General features: G+C 37.2%; 1 protein-coding gene and 1 pseudogene across 5 annotated transcripts in view; one reads left to right on the top strand and one right to left on the bottom strand.

The window, feature by feature from the left end:
* ZFAND4 (zinc finger AN1-type containing 4) overlaps nucleotides 1–27,664 on the top strand; it is a 95,446-nt gene that overhangs the window by 22,435 nt on the left and 45,347 nt on the right. The window lies entirely within an intron of this gene.
* Nucleotides 8,119–8,467, bottom strand: LOC101682644 (annotated as a pseudogene).

Genomic DNA, 27,664 nt, shown 5'->3' with positions numbered 1-27,664 from the left:
AGTTTGCAATGGTGATTACCCCTGAATAGGGGGTAGAATGTAGTTGGAGAGGAGTATGGAAGAGGATTTTTTCTCCATATCTTCATCAGCACTTGGTTTGGCTGATCTTTTTATTTTTTATTTTTTATTTTTTTTTTAAAGATTTTATTTATTTATTTGACAGAGAGAGATCGCAAGCAGGCAGAGAGGCAGGCAGAGAGAGAGGAGGAAGCAGGCTCCCTGCTGAGCAGAGAGCCCGATGCGGGCCTCGATCTCAGGACCCTGAGATCATGACCTGAGTCGAAGGCAGCGGCTTAACCCACTGAGCCACCCAGGCGCCCTTGGCTGATCTTTTTAATTTCAGTCATTCTAATAGTCATGTAGTGATATTTCATTGGGGTTTCAATTTGTATTCACCAAATGACTAATGATATTGAGCATCTTTATGAGCATGTTTGCCATCCTTATATGTATATTTTTGTTTGTTTTGTTTTTGTTGAGGTGTCTATTCAACTATTGCACCTATTTTTTTTTAATCAGGTTGTTTTTTTTTTACTGTTGAATTTTGAAAATTCTTTATATATTCTGAATATAGATATTTAATTAGATTTTGCTTTAATTAGATAATTGCTGAGATTTTCCTCCCCAGCTGTGGTTTATCGTTTTATTCTCTTAACAGTGTCTTTTGAAGAGCAGACATTTTAATTTTGCTGAAGTTCCAGTTTTTCAAGACAGTTTTTTTCATTGATATAGATGTCGTATCTAAAAAATCTTTATCTCATCTGAGGTCATAGAATTTTTTCTCTAAAAGTTCAATTACATTAATTTTTAAAAATATTTTATTTATTTATTTTAGAGAGAGAGCGGGGGAAGAGCAGAGAGAGAGTGAAGGGAGGGGGAAAGAATTTCAGGCAGATTCCATGCTGAGTGTGGAGCTCAACATGGAACTCAGTCTTACCACCCTGAGATCATGACCTGAGCTGAAACCAAGAGTCTGACGTTTAACAGACTGGCCACCTAGGCACCCCTCATTGATTTTTTTTAGTATTAAATCAGCATCCCTGGAATTAACCTTTTTGATTATGTTGTATTATCTTTGATAATAATGTATAACAGTAATGTATTGAATTCTGTTTGCTAAAACTTTGTGTAGAATATTTGTATCTGTGTTCATGAAGGCTATTTGTTTTATCTTGTAATGTTTTTGTCTGGTTTTCTGGTTTGGGATCAGGGAAATACTGTCCTCATGTGATGAAATGGGACTGTTCCTCCCCCTTGCAGTGTTTTCAAAGAAAGTAGAATTGGTATCGTATCCATACCTGTGAGGCCATCTCTCTTTTTCTTTAAAAAAAAAAAAAGATTTGGGGCACCTGGGTGGCTCAGTGGCTTAAGCCTCTGCCTTCCTTCAGGTCATGATCTCAGGGTTCTGGGATCCAGCCCCACATGGGACTCTCTGCTCAGCAGGGAGCCTGTTTCCTCTCTCTCTGCCTGCCTCTCTGCCTACTTGTGATCTCTGTCAAATAAATAAAGAAAAATTTAAAAAAAAAGATTTATTTATTTTAGAGCGAGAGTGAGAGGGAGGAGGAGGGAGTGGAGTGCACGTGAGCAGGGGTAGGGGCAGAGTGAGAGGGAGAGAGAGAATCCTCAAGCAGACTCCCTACTGAGTGTGGAGCCTGACTCAGGGATCAATCCCAGTACCTTGAGAGCATGACCTGAGGGGAAATCAAGAGTTAGATGCTTAACCTACTGAGCCACCCAGGTGCCCTTTTTTTCTTTTCAAGTTTTTTTTTTTTTTTTTTTTAAGTAATCTCTACATGAAATGTGGGGCTTGAACACAAACTCTAAGAGTCACGTGCTCTACCAACTGAGCTAGCCAAGCACCATACCCCATTTTTTTTTTTTTTTTGAGGCCATCTCTTTAATAAACAAAGCGTTTTTCAAGTTCTTTACATTCTTGAGTGAGCTCAGGTAGCTTGAATCTTTAAAGGATTTTGCTCATCTGTTGAATTTTATTGGCATAGGGTTTATAATACTCCCTTATTTCCTTTCAGTAGTTGTAGAATCTGTAGTGATGTCACCATTCTCATTCCTAATACTGGTTATTTGTATATTCTCTTTCTAAAAATCAAGTTTTTAAAAAAGATTTACTTATTTATTTTAGAGAGAAAAAGTGTGGGGAGGGGCAGAGAGAATACTTCAGCAGACTCCCCACTGAGTATGGGGCCTGACTTGGGGCTTGATCTGGGCCCCCAAGACCATGACCTGAGCCAAAATCGAATCAGCCACCTAAATGACTGAGCCACCCAGGTGCCCTTAAAAACCAGTTTTTATCAATCTTAATCAATTTCTTCAAGAGATATTTGGGGCACCTGGCTGGGTCAGTTGGTGGTGCATGTGACTCTTGGTCTTGGGGTGGTGAGTTCAGGCTCCACACTGGGGGCCTACTTAAAAAACTAGAGCCTACTTAAAAAAATTGGATTTTACTTGCATTGATTTTTTTTGTTTTCTATTTCATATATTTCTGTTTTGATTTTTATTATGTTTATGCTTACTTTGGGTTTAATTTGCTTTTTCTAATAAAGAGAATGAGATCGTTGTTATGAAACATTTTTTATGAAATATTGATATTTATGGGGCTTCTGAGTGGCTCAGTTGGTTGAGCATCCAACTCTTGGTTTCAGCTCAGGTCATGATCTCCAAGTCTTGGGATCCAGCCCACCACTGGACTCTGCACTTAGTAAAGTCTGCTTGGGATTCTCTCTTTCCCTCTCTCTCCACCCCTCCCTCTGTTCACGTGTGTGCACTTTCTCTCTCTCTCAAATAAATAAATCAAATCTTAAAAAAAAAAATACCAGAATTTAGTGTCTTAACTTTCCAAGTAGTGCCTTATTGTCCTCCCATATATTTTGTTATATTGTATTTCCATTCAGTTCAAATTCTTTTTTAATTCTCCTTTGATTTTTTTTAATCTGTGGGTTATTTAGAAATATGTTGTTTAGTTTCTAAAAATTTGGAGAATATTTAGAAATCTTTGTTACTGATTAATAAATTAATTCCACTACAAAACATGAATTCTTTTAAATTTGTAGAAACTTGTTTTATGGTCCTTAGTATGGTCTGTCTTGGTAAATGTTATTGTGCACTTGAGAAGAAAAATGAATATTCTTTTGATTGGTGGAGTCTTTTGTAAATTTCAATCAGTTCAGTATTGGTGATAGTGTTTTGTTTTACTATGTTCTTATTAATTATCTATCTACTTGTTCTGGCAGCCATTTGGGAGAGAGGTATATAAAACTCCCAACTATAATTGTGGCTTTGTCTTTTTCTCCTTCCAATTCTTTCAGCTTTTGCATTATGTATTTTGAAACTGTTATTAGGTACATATACTTTAGGATTTTATGTCCTTCTTATTTCATTGACTCCCATCATTATGAAATGACTTACCTCCTTTATTCTTGGTAATTGTGTATGCCCTGAAATCTACCCCAGATTTCTTTTGATTTGTGGCCAACAAAAAATATCTTTTTTTTTGTTCTTTTACTTTTAATCTATTTGTGTCTTTATATTCAAGGTGGCTATTCCTTATAGGCAACATGTAATTGAATCTTGTTTTTCTTTTATTATTATTGATTAATCCAATCTACCCCTGCCTTTAAAGTGCAGTTTTTAGATCATTTAAAATGTTTATAGATGTGCTTAGGTTTTACTTTGTCGTTTTATTGGCTTCTATTGTTAAATCTGTTCTTTACTCCTTTTTTCCATCTTTGTTCTGGATTATTTGTTATAATTTCATTTTATTCCCCTTTGTTGGCATATCAGCTATAATACTTTATCTTGATATTTTAGGTGTTGCTTGGTGTTCTGTAGTATACATCTTTAACTTATCATTCTTTGAGTGTTATTATGCCATTTTACATGTCTTATACAAACCTTACAATATAATACTTCCACTTCTCTCATCCTGGCCTTGATGCTATTGTTGTCATGCATCTTTTATGAAAGTTATAAATCCCACAACACATTGGTACTTACACTTGAAAAATTATTTTTAAAAATGTTTAAAAAATAAGCAAAAATACTGAGTTACTGTTTATGATGCTTGTTATTCCTTTACGTGGATCCAAATTTTAATGTAGTATTTTTCTTTTTCCTTAAGGACTTCTTTAACATTTGTTTTAGTGTAGGTTTGCTGGTAATGAATTTTTCTGCTTTTGTATGTCTGAGATTTTTTTTATTTAAAGATTTTATTTATTTATTTAACAGAGAGAGAGATCACAAGTAGGCAGAGAGGCAGGCAGAGAGAGAGGGGGAAGCGGGCTCCCTGTTAAGCAGAGAGCCCAACACAAGGCCTGATCCTAGGACCCTGAGATTGTGACCCGAGCCCAAGGCAGAGGCTTAACTCACTGAGCCACCCAGGCCCCCCTGTATGTCTGAGATGTTTGTATTTCACTTTTTTACATTTGAAAGTTGAGGTAAAACTCATGTAACATAAAATTCACCATTTTGATGTGTATAATGCACTGTTTTAACATTCACAATATTTTGCATTAATCACCACTCCCTGATTTCAGAAAATTTCTATCACTCTCAAAAAAAGTAGCCTCGTACTTTCCAGTTTACCTCTATACTCAGCCCACCCTGGCATCTGCTAATCTGCCTGTCTGTGTGGATCTGCCCATTCAGGACATTTCTATAAATGGAATTACACCGTATGTGGCTTCTTTCACTTAGCATGTTTTCAGGGTGCATCCAAGTTGTACTTTATTCCTTTTTAATGTCTCACTTGTATGTCATCATATACTATACATTTTAAACATTTTATCAGTTGGTAGATATTTAATTGATTTCTAAGTTTTGGCTATTATGAATTAATGCTGTAATGTACAGTTATGTACAAATCTATATGTGAACATATGTTTTCTGTTCACTTGGGTATAAGCCTAAGAGCGGAGTTACTAGATCATATGATAGTTTTATCTTTAACAACTGGAGGAACTGCTGAGCTTTTTCATAGTGGCTGCACCATTTTACATTGTCAGCAGCAGTGGGTGAGAATTTCTCTTTCCATATCCTCAACAATGCCTTTTATTTTCCAAATTTTTATTATAACTAGTGATACCTCATTGTGGTTTTGATTTGCATTTCTCTGATGACTAAAGATGTTAAGTAGGTGTCTTTTGTGTTTATTGCCCATCATCTTGGGGAAGCTTTAGCCAAATCCTTTGCATATCTTTAAGTTGAATTACATGTTCTTTTGTCGTATTGTTACAATAGTTGGTTATATATTTTAGATGCTAAACCTTCATGAAAAGACAAACCACAGAACAGGAGAAAATATTTGCTTTTGTGGATTTTCTTCTTACTTTTCTTGATGACATCCTTTATGTATTTATTTATTTATTGCAGGCTTTTAAAAAAAATTTAAATTCAGTTACCCAACATACAGTTCATCACTAGTTTTTGATGTGGCAGTCAGTGATTCATTAGCTGCGTATTAACAGCTAGTGGTCATCACATCACGGGCCCTCCTTTTAATGCCTTTGATGTTCAAAACTTTTAATTTCATGAAGTCCAACTTAGGTTTTCTTCTTTTGTTGCTTGTGCTTTTGCTGTCATTTAAAAAAATAAAAACTTTTAATTTCATGAAGTCCAACTTAGGTTTTCTTCTTTTATTGCTTGTGCTTTTGCTGTCATTTAAAAAAATAATTGTTAATTGAAATTTAATTGACGTATCACATTGTATTAATTTTAGATGTATAACAGTAATTTAAAATTTAATATATGTATATATTACAAGATGAGTACCACAGTAAAATTTACTTAATATCCATCACCATACATAGTTACAATATTTTTTCTTCTGATAAGAGCTCTTAAGATGTTCTTTCTTTATTTTTGAATATTTTACTTACTTATTTGACAGAGAGAGATACAGCGAGAGAGGGAACACAAGCAGAGGGAGTGGGATAGTGAGAAGCAGGCTTCCCACTGAGCGGAGAGCCTGATGTGGGGCTCCATTCTAGGACCCTAGGATCATGACCTGAGACAAAGACAGACGCTTAACGACTGAGCCACACAAGCGCCCCAAGATATTCTCTCTTTAAAAAAAAGATATTCTCTGAACAGCTTTCAAGTATACAATACAGTATGGTTAACTATAGCCACGATACTGTACATTATGTAAGTACACTGGACTTCTCAAAAGTGCTTTTGACCACTTTCACCCATTTTGCATACTCCTTAGACAAAGTCTCTGGAAAATATCCATCTGTTTTCTGTATCTTTAAGTTTGGTTTTCTAAAAATTCCACAAGTAATACCATACATGATTTGTTTTTCTCTGACTTATTTCACTTAGTATAATGCTCTTGAGGTTAATCAGTCTTGTCACAAATACTAGGAATTCCTTTTTTTATGGCTAAATAATAGGTATTTTATAATACATAGCACATTTTCTTTTTTTTTAATTTATTTTTTATTTTCAGCATAACAGTATTCATTATTTTTGCACCACACCCAGTGCTCCATGCAATCCGTGCCCTCTATAATACCCACCACCTGGTACCCCGACCTCCCACCTCCCGCCCCTTCAAAACCCTGATTGTGTTTCAGAGTCCATAGTCTCTCATGGTTCACCTCCCCTTCCAATTTCCCCCAACTCCCTTCTCCTCTCTAACTCCCCATGTCCTCCATAGCACATTTTCTTTATATATTTATCCATCCTTGGACATTTAGGTTGTTTTCATGCCTTGGCTACTAATGCTTCAGTGAACATGCGGGTGCAGGTGCCTTTTTGAGATAGTGGTTTCACTTTCTCTTTTCTTTTTTTTTTTAAGATTTTATTTGTTTATTTGACAGAGAGAGGGATCACATAACTAGAGAGGCAGGCAGAGAGAGAGAAAGAGGAGGAAGGAGAAGCAGTCTCCCCACTGAGCAGAGAGCTAGATGCGGGGGCTCAATCCCAGGACCCTGAGATCATGACCCGAGCTGAAAGCAGAGGCCCAACCCACGGAGCCACCCAGTCACCCCAGTGGTTTCATTTTCTTTTGATAAATACCGAGAAGTGAAATTGCTGGATCATATGGTAGTTCTTTCTAGTTTTATTTTTTTGAGGAAACTTCACACTTTTTTCCATAGTGGCTGCACCAATTTACATTCCCACCAACAGTGCACAAGGGTCTCCTTTTCTCCATAGTTTTGCCAACACTTAACTTCTTATCTTTTTGATAACTAGCCATTCTAATAGATGTGAGGTGATATCTCACTATGGTTTTGATGTCCATTCCTCTGATGATTAATGATATCAGGCACCTTTTCATGTACTTATTGGCTATCTAAATTTCTTCTTTGGAAAAATTTCTATTTAGACCCTCTGCCCATATATTAAATTGGTTTCTTGCTATTGAGTTTTATGAATTTTTAACATATATTTGGATCTTAATCCTTTATATATGATTTGCAATTGTTTTCTCCCATTCATTTTGTTGCCTTTTCATTTTGTTGATGGTTCTTTTGGTGTAAGAAGCTTTTTAGCTTGATGTGGTCTCATTTATTCATTTTTGCTTTTGGTGTCAAATCCAAGAAATCATCACCAAGACAGTTGTTAAAGATCTTACCCACTATGTTTTCTAAGAGTTTTATGGTTTCAGGGGCGTCTGGGTGGCTCAGTTGGTTAAATGTCTGCTTAGGTCATGATGCCAGGGTCCTGGGATCAAATCCTGCATTGGACTCCCTGCTCAGCTGGGAGCCTGCTTCTCTCTCTGTCTGCCCCACCTCCTGGTGCTTTCTCTCTCTCTGTCTGAAATAAATAAAGTCTTTAAAGAAAAAGAGCTTTATGGTTTCAGTTCTTATATTCAAGTCTTTAATCCATTTTGAGTTGATGTTTGTTTATGAGAGATGCACATTTTATGTTCATAAGATAGTGGTCCAATTTCATTTTTTGGCATATTGGCCATTCAGTGTTCCCAGCACCATTTATTGAAAAGACTTTTTTCCCGGTTGCATATTCTTGGCTCCTTTCTCACAAGTTAATTCACCTTTTGTGTATGAGTTATTTGGGGGCTCTTTATTCTCTCTCTTTCTCTCTCTCTTTTTTTTAAACAAGCTGTGGCCAGTTTTATTAAAGAAAAATTCTGCGTGGTTTACTTTTCACCAGTCTGTTCTGGCATGCTTCTAATGCTATCAGAATCACCTGGATCAATGAGAGCCAGCCTGCATACTCTGTAGTATTTCCCACATGCTGTGCCCAATTTGATATTATTGCCACTGTAGTAGTGGACACCAGTTTTGGCCAACATGGTGTAGTATTCTGTTTCAGATTTCCTCAAGGCTGGGCAGTTGTTGGCGAGGATGACCAGTTTCTCTTTGCCATGTCTAATCATTTTCAGAGTCTGCTTGTACCCCAGCACCTACTTTCCACCTTTCATAATGACCTGGAGCCTAGAGTTGATCGACTCCAGAGACTTTTTTGTCTTCTTTGCTGCCACCATCTTCCTGTCTTCCTGCGTTAGGTGTGGGCCCCAACTAAGAGTAGCTGCCAAAATCTGGGCTCTTTATGCTCTTGTTTTATGTGTCAGTTTTTATGCCAGTACCATACTATTTTGAATACTATAGCTTTGTACTATAATTTGAATTCAGGATGCTTGATGTGTCCAGCTTTGTTCTTCTTTCTCAAGATTTGTTTTGGCTATTCCTGGTCTATTGTGGTTTCATAAAAATTTTAAGATTGTTGGAGTCCCTGGGTGGCTCAGGTGGTTAAGCTCCCGACTTTGGCTCAAGTCGTGATCTTGGGGTCCTGGGATCAAAGCCCCGTGTTGGGCTCTGTGCTCAGCAAGGAGTCTGCTTTTCCCTTTTTCTCTCCCTCTGTCCCTCCCCCTGCTCATGCACTCTCTCTCTCAAATAAATAAATAGAATCTGTAAAAAAAAAAATTAGGATTGTTCATTTCCGTGTAAAAAAAAGCGATTGGAATTTCATAGAGATTGCATTAAGTCTATAGATTGCCTTGGATAGTATGAACTTTTTTTTTATGCTCAGTTAGCCAGAATATAGTACATAAGTTTTTGTTGTGGTTTTCAATGATTCATTAGTTGCATGTAACATCTAGTGAACTTTTTAACAATTCTTCAAATCCATGTGTGCATAATATCTTTCCATTTATTTGTTTTCCAGTTTCTTTCATCAGTGTCTTATTGTTTTCAGTGTACAGGTCTTTTTTTTTTTTAAAGCTTTTATTCTTAAGTAATCTCTGTACCCAATCTGGGGTTCAAACTCACAACCCTGAGATAAAGAGTCCCATTGAGCCAGCCAGGGGCCCCAGTGTGTAGGTCTTTAACCTTCAAAGTTAAATTTATTTCTAGATATTTCATTCATTTTTAAAAAATATTTTATTTATTTATTTAATAGAGAAAGAGAAAGAGAGAGTGTGCACAAGCAGGGAGAACTGAAGGCAGAGGGAGAGGAAGAAGCAGGCTCCCCCTGGGGCAGGGAGCCCAATGTAGGGCTTAATTCCAGGACTCTGGGATCATGACCTGGGCCAAAGGCAAATGCTTAACTGACAGCCACCCACACAACCCTAGGTATTTTATTCTTTTTTGATGCAATTGTAAATTGGGTTTTTATTTTGTTTAACTTTTTAAAAGATTTTATTTATTTATTTGAGAGAGAACACAGAAGGAGAGGGAGAAATAGACAACGTGCAGAGCAGAGAGCCGGACGCAGGACTTGATCCCACCCCTCTGAGATCATGACCTGAGCCAAAGGCAGACACTTAACTGACTGAGCAACCCAGGTGCCCCTGTAAATTGGGTTTTTAAAATTTTCTCTTTCTGATAGTTCATTATTAGTGTATGGAAACAGAACTGTTATTTTTGATTGATTTTGTATCCCACAAGTTTCCTGAATTTGTTTTATTCTAACAGGGCTTTTTTTTTTTGGTGGCATCTTTAGAGTTTTTTAATACATAATATGTCATCTGCAAATAGGAACAGTTATACTTCTTTCATTCTAAATTGGATACCTTTTCTTTTTTCTTGCCTAATTGCTCTCACTCAGAATTTCAGTACTATGTTGAATAGAAGTGGCAAGAGTGGGCATCTTTGTCTTGTTACTGACCTTAGAGTAAAATTCTTCCATTTTTCACCATTTGGTATGATGATCATTGTGAGCTTGTTATATGTGTTCTTCATGATGTTGAGGTATATTTTCTGCAGACCCACTTTGTTGACAGTAATATGAATGGATGTTGAATTTTGTTAAATGCTTTCTCTGCATCTGTTGAAATGATCATATTTTTATCCTTTTTTTAATCATTCAATTTTTAATGGCGTGTATCACATTGATTTATGGGTATTGAACCATCCCTGCATTCTGGAACAAATCATGGTATATGATCCTTTTAATGTATTGTTGAATGTGGTTTGCTAATATTTTATGAGGATTTTTGCATCTCTGTTTATCAGGAATATGATCCTGTAATTTTCTTGTAGTATTCTTGTCTGGTTTTGGTGTTAGGGTAATTGTAGACTGGTAAAATGAGTTCTGGAAATGTTCCCTCTTACTATTTTTTGGAAGAGTTTGAGAAGGATTAGTATTCACTGTTCTTTAAATGTTTCCTGGAATTCGCAAGTGAAGCCATTTGATCCTGGGCTTTTGTATGTTGGTAGATTTTTGATTGCTGATTAATTCTCCTTACTAGAACTGGTCTGTTTGATTTTTTCTTTCTTCATGATTCAGTCTTAGTATGTTGTGTGTTTCTAGAGATTTATTCTATGTATTTATTTATTATTATATTATTATATTATATATATATTTATTTATTCTATTTTTTTCTACATGGTCCCATATTTTGGCTTGTAATTCTTCATAGTAGTCTCTAATCTTTTGTATTTCTGTGGTATCAATTGCAGCTTCTTTTTGATTTCTCATTTTATTTATTTGAGTCCCCTCTGTTCCTGGTGAGTGGCTGAAGATTTATATGTTTTATCTTTTCAAAGAAATTAGCTCTTAGTTTCTTTGATCTTTTCTTTTTTTTTTCTTTTTTTGGATTTTTTAAAAAATTTCTTTTCAGCGTAACAGTATTCATTGTTTTTGCACCACACCCAGTGCTCCATGCAGTCCATGCCCTCTCTAATACCCACTACCTGGTTCCCCCAACTCCCACCCCCCGCCCCTTCAAAACCCTCAGATTGTTTTTCATAGTCCATAGTCTCTCATGGGTCACCACCCCTTCCAATTTCCCTCAACTCCTTTCTCCTCTCCATCTCCCCTTGTCCTCCATGCTATTTGCTATGCTCCAAAAATAAGTGAAACCATATGATAATTGACTCTCTGCTTAACTTATTTCACTCAGCATAATCTCTTCCAGTTCCATCCATGTTGCTACAAAAGTTGGGTATTCATCCTTTCTGATGGAGGCATAATACTCTATAGTGTATATGGACCACATCTTCCTTACCCATTTATCTGTTGAAGGGCATCTTGGTTCTTTCCACAGTTTGGCAACCATGGACACTGCTGCTATAAACGTTGGGGTACAGATGGCCCTTCTTTTTACTACATCTGTATCTTTGGGGTAAATACCCAGTAGTGCCATTGCAGGGGCATAGGGAAGCTCTATTTTTAATTTCTTGAGGAATCTCCACACTGTTCTCCAAAGTGGCTGTACCAACTTGCATTCTACCAACAGTGTAAGAGGGTTTCTCCACATTCTCTCCAACACATGTTGTTTCCTGTTTTGCTTATTTTGGCCATTCTAACTGGTAAGATGGTATCTCAATGTGTGAGATAAACCTTTTTTTAAAGATTTATTTGTTTGACTGAGAGAGATCACAAGTAGACAGAGAGGCAGGCAGAGAGAGAGAGAGAGAGAGAAGCAGGCTCCCTGCTGAGCAGAGAGCCTAATGTGAGACTCGATCCCAGGACCCTGAGATCATGACCTGAGCCGAAGGCAGCGGCTTAACCCACTGAGCCACCCAGGCACCCCTCTCAATGTGGTTTTAATTTGAATCTCCCTGATGGCTAGTGATGATGAACATTTTTTCATGTGTCTAATAGCCATTTGCATGTCTTCATTGGAGAAAAGTCTGTTTATATCTTCTGCCCATTTTTTTATATGATTGTCTGTTTTGTATGTGTTGAGTTTGAGGAGTTCTTTATAGGTCCTGGATATCAATCTTTTGTCTGTACTGTCATTTGCAAATATCTTCTCCCATTCCGTGGGTTGCCTCTTTGTTTTTTTGACTGTTTCCTTTGCTGTGCAGAAGCTTTTCATCTTGAAGTCAAAAGTTCATCTTTGCTTTGGTTTCCTTTGAATTTAGAGACATATCTTGAAAGAAGTTGCTGTGGCTGATAACAAAGAGGTTACTGCTTATGTTCTCCTCTAGGGTTCTGATGGATTCCTGTCTCACGTTGAGGTCTTTTATCCATTTGAGTTTATCTTTGTGTACGGAGTAAGAGAATGGTTGAGTTAAATTCTTCTACATATAGCTGTCCAGTCTTCCCAGCACCATTTTTTTTAAATTTTTTATTTTTCATAAACATATATTTTTATCCCCAGGGGTACAGGTCTGTGAATCGCCAGGTTTACACACTTCACAGCACTCACCAAAGCACATACCCTCCCCCGTGTCCATAACCCACCCCCCTTCTCCCAACCCCCCCCCCAGCAACCCTCAGTTTGTTTTGTGAGATTAAGAGTCACTATGGTTTGTCTCCCTCCCAATCTTATCTTGTTTCATGGATTCTTCTACCCAGTTAAGCCCCCATGTTGCATCACCACTTCCTCATATCAGGGAGACCATATGATAGTTGTCTTTCTCCGCTTGACTTATTTCGCTAAGCATGATACGCTCTAGTTCCATCCATGTTGTCGCAAATGGCAAGATTTCATTTCTTTTGATGACCAGCACCATTTATTGAAGAGACTTTTCCACTGTATATCTTTTCCTGTTTTGTCGAAGATTATTTGGCCATAGAGTTGAGGGTCCGTATCTGGGCTCTCTACTCTGTTCCACTGGTCTATGTCTGTTTTTATGCCAGTACCATGCTGTCTTGGTGATCGAGACACCTAATAGTAAGAATGAAGAATTATGGGTGCCTGGGTGGCTCAGTGGGTTAAGCCGCTGCCTTCGGCTCAGGTCATGATCTCGGGGTCCTGGGATTGAGTCCCATATTGGGCTCTCTGCTCAGCAGGCGGCCTGCTTCCCTTCCTCTCTCTCTGCCTCTCTGCCTACTTATGATCTCTCTCTGTCAAATAAATAAATAAAATCTTTAAAAAAAAAAAAAAGAATGGGGACGCCTGGGTGGCTCAGTGGGTTAAGCCGCTGCCTTCGGCTCAGGTCATGATCTCAGGGTCCTGGGATCGAGTCCCGCATCGGGCTCTCTGCTCAGCAAGGAGCCTTCTTCTCTCTCTACCTGCCTCTCCATCTACTTGTGATTTCTCTCTGTCAAATAAATAAATAAAACCTTTAAAAAAAAAAAAGAATGAAGAATTGTAATTGTAGGCAGACTTTCTTGAAAGCAGCTAGGACAAAGAAGCTCCTTAGGTACAGAGGAAAGCCATCAGAATGATGTCAGACCTGTCCACAGAGACCTGGCAAGCCAGAAAAGGCTGGCAAGATATATTCAGGGCACTAAATGAGAAGAACATGCAGCCAAGAATACTTTATCCAGCAAGACTGACATTCAAAATGGATGGAGAGATAAAGAGTTTCTAAGACCGGCAAGGCTTAAAAGACTATGCAACCACCAAGCTGACACTGCAAGAAATATTAAGGGGGGTTCTACAAAAGAGGAAAAATTGTAAGAATAGCATTGAACAGAAATATAGAGACAATCTACAGAAAGACAGACTTAAAAGGTAACATGATGTCAATAAAAACGTATCTATCAATAATCCCTCTCAATGTGAATGGCCTAAATGTGCCCATAAAATGACACAGGGTTGCAGATATGATAAAATGACAGGACCCATCCATATGTTGTCTGCAAGAGACCCATTTTGAACCTAAAGATACACCCAGACTGAAAGTGAAGGGATGGAGATGCATCTTTCATGCCAGTGGGCCTCAAAAGAAGGCCGGGATAGTGATTCTTATATCAGATAAATTATATTTTAAACTAAAGACTGTTGTCAGAGATACAGAAGGACACTACATAATTCTTCAAGGTACAATCCACCAAGATGATCTTACAATTGTAAATATCTATGCCCCCAATATGGGAGCAGCCAATTACATAAGAAAACTGTTAATCAAGATAAAGAGTCATATTGATATGAATACATTAATAGTAGGAGATCTTAACACGCCTCTCTCAGAAATAGATCATCGAAGCAGAAAATCAATAAAGAAACAAGAGCATTGAATGACACATTGGACCAGATGGACCTCATAGATATATACAGAAAATTCCACCCTAAAACAACAGAATACTCATTCTTCTCAAGTGCACATGGAACCTTCTCAGGAATAGACCACGTGCTGGGTCACAAATCAGGACTCAACTGATACCAAAAGACTGAGATTATTTCCTGCATATTCTCAGATCACAATGCTTTGAAACTGGAGCTCGGTCACAAGGAAAAGTTCGGAAGGAACTCAAACACCTGGAAGCTAAAGACCACCTTGCTTAAGAATGCTTGGATCAAGGAGGAGATCAAAGAAGAACTGAAACAATTCATGGAAACCAATGAGAATGAAGACACTTCGGTCCAAAACCTATGGGATACAGCAAAGGCGGTCCTAAGGGGGAAATACATAGCCATCCAAGCCTCCCTCAAAAAAATTGAAAAATCCAGAATACACCAGCTGTCTCTACACCTTAAAGAGCTGGAGAATCAACAACAAATCAATCCATCTCCACACATAGGAAGGGAGATAATCAAGATTAGAGCAGAGATCAATGAGGTAGAAACCAGAGATATAGTAGAATGTATCAGTGAAACTAGAAACTGGTTTTTTGAAAGAATCGATAAGATCGATAAACCATTGGCCACACTAATACAAAAGAAAAGAGATAAAGCCCAAATTAATAAAATTATGAATGAAAAGGGAGAGATCACAACTAACACCAAGGAAGTAGAAACAATCATCAGAAGTTATTATCAGCAGTTATATGCCAATAAGCTAAGCAACCTAGATGAAATGGATTCATTCCTGGAAAACCATAAACTCCCAAAATTGAACCATGAAGAAATTGACAACCTGAATAGACCGATATCTAGTAATGAGATTGAAGCAATGATCAAAAACCTGCCAAAAAACAAGAGCCCAGGACCTGATGGATTCCCTGGGGGATTCTACCAAACTTTCAAAGAAGAGATAACACCTATTCTCCTGAAGCTGTTTCAGAAAATTGAAGCAGAAGGAAAACTTCCAGACTCTTTGATCTTTTCTATTGCTTTTTTAGTCTTTATTTCATTTATTTCTGCCTGGATCTTTGTTATTTTGTTCCTTCTACAAACTTTAGGTTTAGTTTGTTCTTTTTTACATTGTTCCTTGAGTTGTAAAGTTGGATTATTTGGAATCTTTCTTGTGTCTTAATGTAATTGTTTATAGCTGTGAATGCCTCTCTTAGAACTACTTCTGCTTCATCTCTTAAGTTTTGGTATGTTGTATTTCCATTTTCATTTGTCTCCAGGTTTTTTTCAGTTTCCTTCTTTGATTTCTTCTTTGACCCATTATTTATTCAACAGCATGTTGTGTAATCTTCATGCATTTGTGAATTTTATAGTTTTCTTTTTGTAATTGATATCTAGTTTTATAACATTATGGTTGGAAAAGAGACTTGATATGATTTCAGTCTTCTTCAGTTTATTAAGACTTGTTTTGTGACCTGACATATGATCTATCTTGGAGTATGTTCATTTGTGCTTGAGAAGAGTATGCACCCTGCTATTTTTGGATGGGATGTTCTGTAAATGTTTGTTAAAACCAACCAGTAAATCATTGAACATTATATCAAAAACTAATGATGTACTATACCTTGGCTAATTGAATTTAAATAAAAAAAAATCCAGCTGGTGTATCAGGTAATTTAAATCTGATGTTTGTTTATAGATTTTCTTTTTTTTTTTTTTTAAAGATTTTATTTATTTATTTGACAGAGAGAAATCACAAGCAGATGGAGAGGCAGGCAGAGAGAGAGAGAGAGGGAAGCAGGCTCCCTGCTGAGCAGAGAGCCCGATGCGGGACTCGATCCCAGGACCCTGAGATCATGACCTGAGCCGAAGGCAGCGGCCTAACCACTGAGCCACCCAGGCGCCCTGTTTATAGATTTTCTATCTTGATGATCTATTGGTGAAAGTGGGATATTGAAGTACCCTACTATATTATATTGCTGTCTGTTGATATTTGTTTTATATATTTAGGTGCATAGATATTTATAAATAAAATATCCTCTGTGGGATATTATAGCCACCCACCTTTATCATTCTATAATTACATTTTTTGTCTTTATTTTTATAGTCCTTTTCTTGAAATTCATATTGTCTGATACAGTTGCTCCAGATTTTCTTTTGGTTTCTTTTGACATGGAATGCATTTTTCAATCCCTTTCTGGTGTGTTCTTAAAGCTGAAGTGAGTCTTCTAAGCAGAATATAGTTAGGTCTTATGATTATTATCATTGGCCCATTTAGGTACACTCTCTTTGCTTGGAGAATTTAGTCCATTTACATTTAAAGTAATTATTGTTATGGTATGGGCATTATTTCCATTTATATTAATTGTTTTCTTACTGTTCTGTAATTCTTTTGTTTCCCTTTTCTTTTGCCCTTTTGTGATTTGATGATTTTCTGTAGTGGTATGCTTAGATTTTTTTCTGTTTATCTTTTGCATATCTACTATAGTTTTTTGCTTTGTGGTTAAAACCTGGAAGCTTACATAAAACATCTTTTTATACAGTTTATTTTAAGCTCATAAAAACTTAATTTTAAATGCACTCTAAAGCTCTGCATTATTCTTCCTCCTCCTATGTTTTACATTTTGGTGTCCTAATTTATCTTGTATTCATTAACAAATTCTTGTAGTTACAGTTGTTTTTACTACTTTTGTCCTATGACTTTCACACTTGATTTATGAGTGATTAGCCCACCACCATTGCATTAGATTACTCTGAATTTAACCATTACTTTTAACAGTGAGATTTATACTTTCAGGTGTATTCAGTTACTAGTTATAGTATTCTTTCATTTCAGTTTAAAGAAGTCCCTTTGACATTTCTCATAATTCTTGTCTGTTGTTGCTGAACTCCTTCAGCTTTTACTTTTTTTGGAAAACTTTATCTTATCTGTAATTCTGAAAGACAGCTCTGGTAGAGTATTCTTAGTTGGCAGGTTTGTTGTTGTTGTTGTTGTTGTTGTTTTTTCCCTTTCAGCACTTTGAATATGTTGTAACACTTTTGTGACCTGGAGATTTTTTTGCTGGAAAGTCTTCCTATAGTTTTATGGTGGTTTCCTTGTTCTTAAGAATTTTTTCTAGGGCACCTGGGTGGCTCAGTGGGTTAAAGCCTCTGCCTTCAGCTCGGGTCATGATCTTAGTGTCCTGGGATTGAGCCCCACATCAGCCTCTCTGCTCGGCGGGGAGCCTGCTTCCTCCTCTCTCTCTGCCTGCCTTTCTACTTGTGATCTTTGTCAAATAAATAAATAAACTCTTTAAAAAAAGAGAAGTTGTTTTTCTCTTGCCGCGTTACTTTTCTAAATGCTCTCCTTGTCTTTAACTTAAAACAGTTAAATTATAATGTGTCTTGATGTGGGTCTCCATAGATTCATCTAAGTTTTATGTCTGTTTTTCTGTACTTTCACCTTCTGGGACCTCTATAATGCAAATATTGGTCTTAATATTGTTCCATAAGCCCATTAATCTTTTCCCTTTTTTTCTCTTTGCTCCTCTGATTAGATGAATTACACTGTTTGCTGATTTTTTCTTTTCAGTTTGCTGGTCTTTTCTTTTGCTTCATCTAGTTGGCTGATTACCCCTATATTGAATTTTTCAATTGAGTTATTTTATTCTTTAGCTCTTGATTTATCTGATGCTTTTGTACATTTTCTGTCTCTTTGTTGAAATTCTCATTTTGTTCATGCATTGTTCTCCCGACTTTGGCAAATATCTTTACAACCATTATTTTGAACTTGTTATTAGGTATCATTTCATTAAGGTCTTTTTCTGAGTTTTTATCTTGCTCTTTTGTTTGGAATGTATTTGCCTCTTCCTTCACTTTTCTTGACTCTCTGTGTTGGTTTCTATGCTTTAGATAAAACAGCCACTTCTCCCAGTCTTGATGTAGTGGTCTCATGTAGGAGATAAACCTTATCATTCAACCCTGCCGTAGTTCTTCATTGTGTCTCAGACCTTTGTGATTGTCCAAACAGTCTGTTCTTTGTGGCTTGCAGTAGTTGAGGATTTGCCAAGACTGTGGGTGTCCCAAAGGGGAAGATCTCAGCCTGTAGATGCAGGCTGTTTGGAAGCTGGACCCTTAGGCTACAGCTTTTCAAGTATTCAGTTTTACTTCTTTTAGGGAAAGACTCGTAGATGGGTGTTTCCATCTGCTTCTTCTGCACTGTACTGTAGTTATCCAGTTAAGAAATATTTCTATGTTATTTTCTTTAAAGAAAAAAGTTTATTTATTTATATTAGAGACACAGAGAGAGATAGAGTGCACAAGCAGTGAGAGGGGCAGAGAGGGAGGGAGAGAAAGAATCTCAGACTCCCTGCTGAACTCGGAGCCTGATTGGGACTTGGTTCCAGAACCCTAAGATCATGACCTGAGCCAAAACCAAGAGTCAGATGCTCAACAAACTGAGCCACCCATCTGCTGCAAGAATTGTTTCTCTGTTTTTCATCACCCACAAAAACCAGAGTGACAAGTATGTGTGTAAGCTTCTTTCTGGAGGTAAGAGAGGCCTGGAGCAATGCAGAGAGAGAAAGTACAAAGATGGCACCTGTTGGTTTCCTTGGTTTCTGGAGACTATTTTAGTTAACCCCTTGATGTGTGTTGAATTAGAAGCATGCCTCTCAGGCTCCAGCTTAAGAAAACATATCTCTTTCACAGAAAGTCTGGGCATTTCTGTTTGCTGCTTCTATGTTGGGCCTGAGGTGGTGGTTAGCCCACCTCAGATAGAGTCTACATTAATCCTTTAAGAACTGTCTCAGCCTTGTCAGTCTCATGTTTCAAAAAGCAACATATTTTGAGGTCCTCTCTCTCTGGTGGAGATGCCCAGTGCAAGATCTAAACTCTTTGATCCTTAAGGAGAAGTTAGGAATTGTGAGTTTCCTCTTAGTTGCATGTTGTTGTACCAGAGATGGGGTTTATGGTGAGGTTGTTCCTCAGCCTGTCCAACCTATTTAAATATGTTTTTTTTTTCTTGTTCATTTGATGCTCAGCTATTTTCTGAATTTCTTTCAGAGGGAATTGTTCCTTATGCATCTAATAGATTTGGTGTGTTCTTTAGGGGAGTTGAGCCTCCTTATATAACCATCTTGAACCAGAACCAAAAGTGAACTTCTCTGTTAATGTGGGTCAGCAAGTGGGACTGCCACAGGACATGAAATACAAAGATCTGGAAAAGTCACGAGAAACTGTGGTAATTTTCAAGAAGCCACTGCCTAATCCAAAGCCCAGTGGGCATTGTCTTTCTTATTGTTCACTGTTATATTTCAGCTCAGAGAATAATGTCTGATATAGAATAGGCATTCAAATATTTGAAAAATGAATGAGTGAAGGCAATCCAGAGTGATGCTTAATATTTCTTAACTGTATCTAATTAAAATGTGATCTTCTGGTGTAGATTATTTTCCTGTTTATGAAATTAAAATATGCAATCCTTTATATGTTTATACCACTCCCTTCTCTAGTTCATTCTCACAATCTTTTTTCTACTATTTTTTGCTTTTTCTGAAATGACTGCATTCCCTACAGTTTTCAAATTTACTTTCAAGATCTTTGTTTTAAAGTTTGCACGCTATATGTATACTTATAACATAATGTAACCTTAAGAATTAAAGTTGTAATTATTAGTATTGAATAGATGTACACATTCAGTATTGACAAGAAATTGGAAATAGAAATAATTTTAACTGCATTGATTTTTTTCCACTTAAAAATAAGTTTTTTAAAAAATTTATTTATTTGATAGAGATCACAAGTAGGCAGAGAGGCAGGCAGAGAGAGAGGAGGAAGCAGGCTCCCCGCTGAGCAGAGAACCTGATGTGGGGCTCTATCCCAAGACCCTGGGATCATGACCTGAGCCAAAGGCAGTAGCTTTAACCCACTGAGCCAGCGAGGCACCCCCAAAAAATAAGTTTTTTTTTTTTTTAATTAATATATTTTGGGGGCGCCTGGGTGGCTCAGTGGTTTGGGCTGCTGCCTTCGGCTCGGGTCATGATCTCAGGGTCCTGGGATCAAGCCCCGCATCGGGCTCCCTGCTCCGCAGGAAGCCTGCTTCCCTCTCTCTCTCGCTCTCTCTGCCTGCCTCTCTGCCTACTTGTGATCTCTGTCTGTCAAATAAATAAATAAAATCTTTAAAAATATATATATATTTTGTTAGAGCAATTTAGAGTTTCCAAATACAACCACTCCCCTCCTACCTCTCCCATTATCAATATTCCACACCAGAGTAGTGCATTTGTTACAGTTGGTGAACCTACACTGACACATCGTTTTCCACCCAAAGCATGTAGTTTATATTAGAATTCACTCTTGCATGTTTACATTCTTTGGGTTTTCACAAATGTGTAATGATGTGTGTCCACCATTCCATTATCAGATAGAATCATTTCAGTGCCCTAAAAGTCCTTAGTGCTCTGCCTATTTATTCTTTCCTCCCCACAACAACCCACTGGCAACCAGTTTTTAAAATTTTTTTTGCAACCAGTCTTTTTACTACCTATTCCATAGTTTTGCCTTTTCCAGAATGTTGTATGGTTGGAATCATACAATATGTAGACATTTCAGATTGGATTCTTTCCCCTAAAAATGGGCATTTAAGTTTCCTCCATGTCTTTTCATGACTAGATAGTTCATTTCTTTATAGCACTCTATAATATTCCATGTCTGCGTGTACCATAGTTTATCCATTCACCTAGTGAAGGACATCTTGGTTGCTCCAGGTTCAGAAGATTATGAATAAAGATGCTATAAATATTCAGGTGAAGGCTTTTATGTGGGCATAAGTTTTTAACTTTTGGGGGCAGACACCAAGAGAGTGACTGATTGCTGGATCATATGGTAAGTGTATGTTTAGTTTTGTAAGAAACTACCAAAGTGGCTGTACCATTTTGTGTTCTCCACCAGCAATGTATGAGGGTTTCTGTTGCTACATATCCTTGTGTTTTGGATTTTGGCCGTTCTAATAGCTTTGTAGTTGTATCTTGCTTCAGTTTGCATTTCACTAGTGATATAAGTTGAACATTTTTTTCAGATGCTTGCTATCTATATCTTCTTTGATAAAGTGTTTTGTCAAGTCTTTAACTGGGAAAAAAACCCTACATACTGTATGATTCCAGTGATTTTGTGTGTTTCCTTGTTGTTGCATTTTAAGAGTTCTTTGTATAATTTGAATAATTTGAATAATTGTCCTCTGTCAGATAGGTCTCTTGGAAGTATTTTCTCCCAGTCTGTGGTTTGTCTTCTCATTCTTCAACATTATCTTTCACAGAGCATAAGTTTTTAATTTTAATGGAGTCTAGCTTATCAATTATTTCTTTCATGGATGATGCTTTTGGTATTGTATCTAAAAAGTTATCATTGGGGCATCTGGGTGGCTCAGTCAGTTAAGTGTCTGACTCTTGGTTTTGGCTCAGGTCATGATCACAGGGTCATGGAATTGAACCCTGCATCAGGTTCCAATGCTCAGTGGAGAGTCTGCTTGAGATTCTCTCTCTTTCTGCTCCTCCCCCCAAATCATACTCCTCTCTCTCTTCCTCTCTCTCTCTCAAATAAAATCTTAAAAAAAAAGTCATTTATTTATTTGAGAGAGAGAGAGAGAGATCACAAGCAGGTAGAGAGGCAGGCAGAGAGAGAGGAAGGGAAGCAGGCTACCTGCTGAGCAGAGCCTGATGCGGGGCTTGATTCCAGGACCCTGAGATCATGACCTGAGCTGAAGGCAGAGGCTTAACCCACTGAGCCACCCAGGTGCCCCTAAAATAAATAAAATCTTTTAAAAAAGGGAAAATATTAGCTTTGGAAAATAAATTAAAAAGTCGTCATCCTACCCAGGGTCAACTAGGTTTTTTAGCATGTTAAGGTTTTATAGTTAGCATTTTGCATTTATGTCCCCAGTATATTTTAAATTAATTTCTGTGAGGGGTGTAACTAAGATACGTGAATAAATTCATTTTTTTTTTCATGTGGATGTTTGGTTGTTACAGTACCATTTGTGGGAAAGACTGCTTTTGCTCCATTATATTGACTTTGCTCCTTTATCAAAGATTAGTTGACTGTATTTATGTGAGTTTACTTCTGGGCTCTGTATTCTGTTCTGTTGGTTTATTTGTTTTTTAATAATTACCACATTGTATTGATTACTGTAACTTTATAGCAAGTCTTGAAATCAGGTAGTGTTAGTCTTCCATCTCTGTTCTTCTGTATTGAGTTGCCTATTCTGGACTTTTTGCTTCTCCATATAAACCTTACAATTTTGTTGATATCCACAAAATAATTTGCTGAAATTTTCATTAAGATTGTTTTGAACCTACATTTGACAATATTGAATCCCACTATCCATCGAAACGGAATCTCTCTCCATTTATTTAGTTCTTCTTTGAAATCTTTCCTGAGAATTTTATGGTTTTCTGCATACGGATTTTTAAATTAACTTATTCCTCACCATAACACATATCCTCCCCACTGTCCATCTTCCAAACCATCCCTTCCACACCCCCTCCCCTCCAGCAAGCCTGTTTGTTTCCTGAGATTAAGAGACTCTTTTATGTTTTGTCTCCCTCTCTGGTTTCATCTTGTTTCATTTGTCCCTCCCTTCCCCTGTGATACTCTGTCTTGTTTCTCAAATTCCTCATATCAGTGAGATCATATGATAATTGTCTTTCTCTGATGGACTTATTTTGCTTAGCATAATCCCCTCTAGTTACCTCCACATCATTGCAGATACACATACACACACACACACACACACACCACACCTTCTTTATCCATTCATCTGTTGATGGACATTGGACATCTAGGCTCTTTCCATAACTTGGCTATTGTGGACATTGCTGCTATAAACTGCCCCTTTGGATCAGAACATTTGTATCTTTAGGGTAAATACCCAGTAATGCAATTGCTGGGTCAAAGGGGTAGCTCTATTTTCAACTTTTTTTTTTTTTTTTTTTTTAAAGATTTTATTTATTTATTTTACAGAGAGAGATCACAGTAGGAGAGAGGAAGGGAAGAGATCACAGAGAGAGGAAGGGAAGCAGGCCCCCTGCTGAGCAGAGAGCCCGATGTGGGACTCGATCCCAGGACCCTGAGATCATGACCTGAGCCGAAGGCAGCGGCTTAACCCACTGAGCCACCCAGGCGCCCCATCTATTTTCAACTTTTTGAGGAACCACCATTCTGTTTTCCAGAGTGTCTGCATCAGCTTGCATTCCCACCAACAGTGTAGGAGGGTTCCCATTTCTCTGTGTCCTCGCCAATGCCTGCCATTTCCTGACTGGTTAATTTTAGCCATTCTGACTGGTGTGAGATGGTATCTCACTGTGGTTTTGATTTGTATTTCCCTGATGCCAAGTGATGTGGAGCATTTTTTCATCTGTCTGTTGGCCATCTGGATGTCTTCTTTGCAGAAATGTCTGTTCATGTCTTCTGCCCATTTCTTGATTGGATTCTTTGTTCTTTGGGTGTTGAGTTTATAAGTTCTTTATAGATTTTGGACACTAGCCCTTTATTTGATAATGTCATTTGCAAATATCTGTCAGTTGTCTTTTGGTTTTGTTGACTGTTTCCTTTGCTATGCAAATGTTTTTTATCTTGAAGTCCAAATAGTTCATTTTTTTGCTCTTGCTTCCCTTGCCTTTGACAGTGTTTCTAGGAAGAAGTTGTTGTGGCTGAGGTCAAAGAGGTTGCTGCCTGTGTTCTCCTCAAGGATTTTGATGGATTCCTGTCTCACATTGAGGTCTTTCATCTATTTGGAGTCTATTTTTGTGTGTGGTCCACTTTCATTCTTTTGCATGTTGCCTTCCAATTTTCCCAACACCATTTGTTGAAGAGACTGTCTTTTTTCCATTGGACATTCTTTCCTGCTTTGTCGAAGATTAGCTGACCATAGAGTTGAGGGTCCATTTCTGGGCTCTCTATTCTGTTCCACTGATCTATGTGTCTGTTTTTGTGCCAGTACCATACTGTCTTGATGATGACAGCTTTGTAATAGAGCTTGAAGTCTGGAATTGTGATACCAACAACTTGTTTTTCTTTTTCAACATTCCTCTATTTGAGGTCTTTTCTGGTTCCATATAAATTTTAGAATTATTTGTTCCATTTCTTTGAAAAAAGTTGATGGCATTTTTGATAGGGATTGCATTAAATGTGTAGATTGCTCTAGGTAGCATAGACATTTTCACAATTTTGTTCTTCCAATCCAAGAGCATAAAATGTTTTTCCATTTCTTTGTGTCTTCCTCAGTTTCTTTCATGAGCACTCTATGGTTTTCTGAGTACAGATTCTTTACCTCTTTGGTTATATTTATTCCTAGGTATTTATGGTTTTGGGTGCAATTGTAAATAGGATTGATTCCTTAATTTCTTCTTCTGTCTTGTTGGTATATAGAAATACAACATTTCTGTGCATTGATTTTATATCCTGACACATTACTGAATTCCTATATGAGTTCTCGCAGTTTTTGAGTGGAGTCTTTTGGGTTTTCCACATAAAGTATCGTATCATCTGCAGAGTGAGAGTTTGGCTTCTTCTTTGCATGTTCAGATATCTTTTATTTCTTTTTGTTGTCTGATTGCTGAGACTAGGACTTCTAGTACTATGTTGAATAGCAGTGGTGATAGTGGACATCCCTACTGTGTTCCTGACCTTAGTGGAAAAGCTCTCAGTTTTCCCTCATTGAGAATGATATTTGCTGTGGGTTTTTCATAGATGGCTTTGATGGTATTGGGGTATGTACCCTCTATTCCTATACTGTGAAGAGTTTTGATTAAGAAAGGATATTGTACTTTGTCAAATGGATTTTCAGCATCTATTGAGAGTATCATATGTTTCTTGTTTTTTCTTTTATTAGTGTATTGTATCACATTGTTTGATTTGTGGATGTTGAACCAACTTTGCAGCCCAGGAATAAATCCCACTTGGTCATGGTGACTAATCCCTTAATGTACTGTTGGATCCTCCTGGCTAGTATTTTGGTGAGAATTTTTGCATCTGTGTTCATCAGGGATATTGGTCTGTAATTCTTCTTTTTGATGGGGTCTTTGCCTGTCTTTGGGATCAAGCTAATGCTTGTGAAATGAGTTTGGAAGTTTTCCTTCCATTTCTATTTTTTGGAACAGTTTCAGGAAAATAGGTATTAATTATTCTTCAAATGTTTGGTATAATTCCTCTGGGAAGCCTTCTGGCACTGGGCTCTTGTTATTTGGGAGATTTCTGATGACTGCTTCAATCTCCTTACTGGTTTTGGATCTGTTCCGGTTTTCTATTTCTTCCTTTCCAGTTTTTGTAGTTATATGTCTCTAGGAATGCATCTATTTCTTTCAGATTGTCAAATATGCTGGCATATAGTTGCTCATAGTATGTTCTTATCATTGTTTTTCTTTGGTGTTTGTTGTGATTTCTCCCCTTTCATTCATAATTTTATTAATTTGGGTCCTTTCTTTTTTCTTTTTGCTAAGTCTGGCCAGGGGTTTATCAATCTTATTAATTCTTTAAGAGAACCAGCTCCTAATTTTGTTGATCTGTTCTACTGTTCTTTTGGTTCCTATTTCATTGATTTCTTCTCTTATCCTTATTTTTCCCTTCTGCTGGGTTTTTATATGCTGTTCTTTCTGCAGGTCCTTTAGGTGGAGGCTTAGGTTGTGTATTTGAGACCTTCCATGTTTCTTGAGAAAGGTTTTTAAATCTATATACTTTCCTCTCAGGACTACCTTTGCTGCATCTCAAAAACAGTTGTGTTTTCATTTTCATTTGTTTCCATGAATTTTTTCAATTCTTTAATTTCCTAGTTGAGACATTTATTTTTTAATTTTTTTTATTTTTATTTTTTCCATTCATTCTTTAGTAAGGTGTTCTTTAGCCTCCATGTATTTGAGTTCTTTCCAACCTTCCTCTTGTGGTTGAGTTCTAGTTTCAAAGCATTGTGGTCTGAAAATATGCAGGGAATGATCCCAGTCTTTTGGTACTTGTTGAGACCTGATTTGTGACCCAGGATATGATCTGTTCTGGAGACTGTTCCATGTGCACTAGAGAAGAATGTGCATTCTGTTGCTTTGGGATGGAATATTCTGAATATATCTGTGATGTCCATCTGGTCTAGTGTGTCATTTAAAGCCTTTTTGTACTTGTTGATCTTTTGCTTAGCTGATCTGTCCATTTCAGTGAGGGGAGTGTTAAAGTCCTCTAGTATTATTGTATTATTGTCGATGTGTTTCTTTGATTTTATTAGTAATTGGTTTATACAGTTGGCTGCTCCCATGTTAGGGGCATAGATTTTTTAAATTGTTAGATCTTCTTGTTGGACAGACCCTTTCAGTATGATATAGTGTCCTTCCTCCTCTCTTATTATAGGCTTTGGTTTAAAATCAATTAGTCTGATATAAGGATTGCCACCCTGGCTTCCTTTTGATGTCCATTAGTATGGTAAATGGTTTTCTACCCCCCCAGTTTAAATCTGGAGGTGTCTTTGGGTCTAAAAGGATTTTCTTTCAGATAGCATATTGATGGGTCTTTTTTTTGTCCATTCTGATATCCTGTGTGTTTTGATTGGAGCATTTAGTCCATTTACATTCACGGTAACTATTGAAAGATACGAATTTAGTTCCATTTTATTACCTGTAAGGTGACTGTTACTGTATGTTGTCTCTGTTCCTTTCTGTTCTGTTACTTTTAGGCTCTCTCTTTGCTTAGAGGACCCCTTTCAATATTTCCTCTAGGGCTGGTTTGGTGTTTGCCAATTCTTTTAGTTTTTGTTTGTCCTGGAAACTTTTTATCTCTCTATTTTCAGTGACAGCCTAGCTGGATATAGTATTCTTGGCTGAATTTTTTTCTCGTTTAGTGCTCTGAATATATCCTGCCAGTCTCTTCTGCCCTGACAGGTCTCTGTGGATAAGTCTGCTGCCAGTCTAAGATTTCTGCCATTGTATGTTACAGACTTCTTGTCCCAAGCTTCTTTCAGGATTTTCTCTGTGTCACTAAGACTAATAAGTTTTACTAATAAGAGGATGGGGTTTTGACCTATTTTTATTGTTTTTGAGGGGAGTTTTTATGTGCCTCCTGAGTTTTGAAGCTTGTTTCCTTCCCCAAATTAGGGAAGTTCTCTGCTATAATTTGCTTCAGTATACCTTCTGCCCATCTCTCTTTCTTCTTCTGGGATTCCAATTATTCTAATACCATTCTGTCTTATGGTATTCTGGGATTCCAATTATTCTAATACCATTCTGTCTTATGGTATGATTTATCTCTTGAATTCTCCGCTCGTGATCCAGATAGTTGTTTATCTTTTCCTCAGCTTCTTCATTCTCTGTCATTTGT

The sequence above is a fragment of the Mustela putorius genome, unplaced genomic scaffold (genome assembly GCF_011764305.1).
Source record: "Mustela putorius furo isolate JIRA1106 unplaced genomic scaffold, ASM1176430v1.1 tig00003909_pilon_pilon_pilon, whole genome shotgun sequence".
NCBI lineage: Eukaryota > Metazoa > Chordata > Mammalia > Carnivora > Mustelidae > Mustela > Mustela putorius.
Note: the sequence above shows the minus strand (reverse complement) of the source record. Positions and strands in the feature narration are given on the sequence as shown.